The sequence below is a fragment of the Alligator sinensis genome, unplaced genomic scaffold (assembly GCF_000455745.1).
Source record: "Alligator sinensis unplaced genomic scaffold, ASM45574v1 scaffold1205_1, whole genome shotgun sequence".
NCBI classification, from domain to species: Eukaryota; Metazoa; Chordata; order Crocodylia; family Alligatoridae; genus Alligator; species Alligator sinensis.
Window position 1 is genome coordinate 659,181 of NW_005842834.1, and position 4,497 is coordinate 663,677.

At 58.1% G+C, this 4,497-nt stretch overlaps 1 protein-coding gene and 1 pseudogene across 1 annotated transcript in view; both read left to right on the forward strand.

Annotated features, from left to right (window-relative positions):
• Window positions 1–4,497, forward strand: part of LOC106721792 (protocadherin beta-16-like) — a 22,821-nt gene that overhangs the window by 17,369 nt on the left and 955 nt on the right. The gene's annotated exons all lie outside the window — the stretch shown is intronic.
• Window positions 954–4,497, forward strand: part of LOC102384383 — a 4,083-nt pseudogene continuing 539 nt past the window's right edge.

The following is a 4,497-nucleotide window of genomic DNA, read 5'->3' on the forward strand; positions in this document are numbered from 1 at the left end:
TAGGGAAAATGGAGCATTACATAAACGTAACACTTTTAACCGGGAGGCAGAAGGGGGTAACCCTGGCCTGAGTAAAACTAGTCGAAAATTTACCCCAGAAAATAGTCTTCTACTATATGCATTTTTTCTTGAAACTCACATGACATACGTTCTCTTTTGTATGGAAATATACCAACAAGTAATAACATAGGATGGATAATCTGTGCCTCCTCCAAAACTGCCACGGTTCTGGCAGGTATGTCAAAGAGAAAAAAAGTAGCCATATTTTCTAACTAGAGGGTTCTAGTCAGTATTAATAATTAACCATTTAAGGAGAATACATTTAAATGATCAAACTCCCAAACACCTAGGCAGGAAAAATAACAAAAAACAACTTAAAGAAATCTAAACAAACAGAAATGTTTTTTGTGCCCATTGTAAGTCCTCAAATCGGTGAAACTGGAGAAACCAATGGATAAATATTTTCAATGCATAATTTTTCGAGGAAGTTTATGATCCAAAGTGTATTTTAAGAATTCAGTCTCTTATATCTCGAGACATACCAGGTTTATTTCATAAGCATCTCCTAGAAAGGTGTTAGTAACTATAACAATAAAAATAATTTCTAAAATCTTTTTTTTTAAATCGAATCCCAGTTTCTCTCTTTTATTTTCTTTCATTCACTCTTCCTACATTTCACTCGATATAATAATGATGTAAAATTGAAATATCAATAAACCCGCCTTTTGGTTTTCTTTTTTATACATGTAAGTATAGAAATAGATTAAAACAAATGCAGTATTGCTTAGGTAGCTACTCTGTGACTAGGACGCTTTCCAACATACTGGTCTACGCACTTTTAAGAATAGAATAGTAAGGAGCATAACGTCCTGTCGCTTGGTGGCGCTGTTCACTAATACAAGGAAAGCGTGACCAGCAGCAGCTGACATCTCGGCTCTCCGGTACAAAAGCACTTATTTCCAGGACGCAAGAAGCAGCAATCTTGTCTCTAGATTTTGAGAATATCACAGAAGATGTCTGCACAACCAGTGGCATGTAAAGCGAACCCTTAGCAGATCGCGCTGGTGGGATGAATGGGGACTAGCGATATTTCTTCCGGATCGACCCGTGCCGCCTCCTGCAGACACAATGGCGGACACCGAGAGCAGAACAAAGCGGAGCAGGCAAGCCGCGTCTGTCCTTCTGCTCCTGTGCGTGGGGGCGATCGGCTCGCGGGCGGGGGGGGGCCGCGGTACTCGGTGCCGGAGGAAATGGAGAGCGGGTCCTTCGTGGCTAATGTGGCAAAGGATGTGGGGCTGGAGCCCAGGAGCCTGTCTGCTCGCAGGGCCCGCCTGGTGTCGGACGCCGCGAGCCGGCATTTCCAGCTGAATGGCAAGACTGGGGACTTGCTTATCAAAGAGAAACTGGACCGCGAGGAACTGTGCGGGCAGACGGAGCCCTGCCTTGTTCGCTTTGAGCTAGTCCTGGAGAATCCCTTGCAGTCGTACCGGGCCGAGGTGCGGGTTACCGACATAAACGATCATTCCCCACTGTTTTTAGAATACGAATTTACCTTAAAAATCCTGGAAACAACGGCCCCGGGGGCGCGGTTTCCCTTGGAAAACGCCCAGGATTTCGATGTGGGTAACAATAGCCTCCAGAACTACAGCCTTAATACTAATCGTTATTTCTCTGTCTACACTGGTGATCGGAGTAACGGAGTTAAGTACGCAGAACTGATTCTGGGTAAAGCTTTAGACAGGGAAGAGGAGCCAGAAATGATTCTTTTACTCACAGCTGTGGACGGCGGCTCCCCGCCGAGGTCCGGCACCGCGCAAATCCGAGTCATCGTCCTCGATGCCAACGACAACCCTCCCGTTTTCTCCCGGGCAAATTACAAAGCCCAGGTTCTAGAAAACAGCCCCAAAGGTTACCTAGTTGTTGCTGTTTCTGCCACTGACTTAGACGAGGGAACCAACGGGGAAATCTCCTACTCCTTCAGAGAGAAATCTATCGAAAATATCAACATGTTTCGTATCAACGCCGGGTCAGGGGACATTCGATTGACTGCGGAACTAGATTTCGAAGTTATGAAAACTTACGACCTGGATGTTCGAGCCACAGACGGCGGGGGGCTGTTTTCACACACTAAAGTCCTGGTGGAGGTGGTGGATGTGAACGACAACGCGCCAGAGGTGACCCTGACATCGCTCATGAGCCCCATCCCCGAGGACGCGCCCCCCGAGACGGTGGTGGCCCTGCTCAGCGTCAGGGACCGCGACTCCGGGGACAACGGGAGGGCAGCCTGCTCCATAGAGGACGCGCTGCCCTTCTCCCTGAAGGCGACGTTCCGGGACTCGTACGCGCTGGTCACGGAGCGGGCGCTGGACCGCGAGAGCGTGTCGGAGTACAACATCACGATCGTGGCGCGGGACCAGGGCGCCCCCAGCCTGTCCGCCGAGCAGAGGATCAGGGTGAGAGTGTCCGACATCAACGACAACGCGCCCGTGTTCAGCCAGGCGGCCTACACCATGCACGTGCGGGAGAACACGGCGCCCGGCACGGCGATCGGCACAGTGCGCGCCGCCGACGCGGACGCGGAGCACAACGCCCGAGTGACCTACTCGCTCGTGCCCGCCGGCGCCGGCGCCGGGGCCCTGCCCGTGCTCGCCTACGTGGCGGTGAACTCGGCGGACGGCAGCGTGTACGCGCTGCGCTCCCTGGACTACGAGCAGACGAGGCAGCTGGAGGTGGGCGTGAGAGCGACGGACGCCGGGTCCCCGGCGCTCAGCTCCGAGGCCGTGCTGCGCGTCGTGGTGCTGGACGAGAACGACAACGCGCCCTTCGTGCTGCACCCGCTGCAGAACAGCACGGCGGCGTGGAGCGAGCTGGTGCCGCGCTCGGCCGAGCCGGGCTACCTGGTGACCAAGGTGGTGGCGGTGGACGCGGACGCGGGGCAGAACGCCTGGCTGTCCTACCAGCTGCTCCGCGCCACGGAGCCGGGGCTCTTCGCCGTGGCGCTGCACAGCGGCGAAGTGAGGACGAGCCGGCCGCTGACGGAGCGCGACACGGTGAAGCACAGGCTTATTGTGCTCGTCAGGGACAGCGGGGAGTCGCCCCTGTCCTCCTCCGCCACCCTCAACATCCTGCTCGTGGACGGCTTTTCCGACGCCTACCTGCAGTCCGCTGATGCCGCCGCCGCCGCCGCCGCCGAAGGGGCCGACACAGGCGCTTTAACCATGTACCTAACCGTCTCCCTGTGCCTCGTGTCCTTCCTCTTCCTGCTGTCCGTCGTGACATTTGTCCTGCTCAAGGTGTGCCGGAGGAGAGGGGGCGGGGAGCAGTACACCAGTGCTCCCGGCACGTTGTATGGCGACGGCAACTTGCCGAGAGACTGGGTGGATGTGTCGGGGACCGGCACCCTGTCCAGGAGTTACCGATACGAAGTGTGCTTGAGCACGGGGTCGGGGAGCAGCGAATTCCGGTTCCTGAGGCCCCTCGTGCCCGCCCCGCCGCAGCAGGGGGGCTGCGTCGTGACGGGCTCCGGGAAGGAACGGGATCTTCTCACCGACTCTCATGGGACCACGTGCCTTTTACACTTACACCATTACCAAAAAACTCGTACGCGCTGGTCACGGAGCGGGCGCTGGACCGCGAGAGCGTGTCGGAGTACAACATCACGATCGTGGCGCGGGACCAGGGCGCCCCCAGCCTGTCCGCCGAGCAGAGGATCAGGGTGAGAGTGTCCGACATCAACGACAACGCGCCCGTGTTCAGCCAGGCGGCCTACACCATGCACGTGCGGGAGAACACGGCGCCCGGCACGGCGATCGGCACAGTGCGCGCCGCCGACGCGGACGCGGAGCACAACGCCCGAGTGACCTACTCGCTCGTGCCCGCCGGCGCCGGCGCCGGGGCCCTGCCCGTGCTCGCCTACGTGGCGGTGAACTCGGCGGACGGCAGCGTGTACGCGCTGCGCTCCCTGGACTACGAGCAGACGAGGCAGCTGGAGGTGGGCGTGAGAGCGACGGACGCCGGGTCCCCGGCGCTCAGCTCCGAGGCCGTGCTGCGCGTCGTGGTGCTGGACGAGAACGACAACGCGCCCTTCGTGCTGCACCCGCTGCAGAACAGCACGGCGGCGTGGAGCGAGCTGGTGCCGCGCTCGGCCGAGCCGGGCTACCTGGTGACCAAGGTGGTGGCGGTGGACGCGGACGCGGGGCAGAACGCCTGGCTGTCCTACCAGCTGCTCCGCGCCACGGAGCCGGGGCTCTTCGCCGTGGCGCTGCACAGCGGCGAAGTGAGGACGAGCCGGCCGCTGACGGAGCGCGACACGGTGAAGCACAGGCTTATTGTGCTCGTCAGGGACAGCGGGGAGTCGCCCCTGTCCTCCTCCGCCACCCTCAACATCCTGCTCGTGGACGGCTTTTCCGACGCCTACCTGCAGTCCGCTGATGCCGCCGCCGCCGCCGCCGCCGCCGAAGGGGTCGACACAGGGGATTTAACCATGGAGGGCAGCGT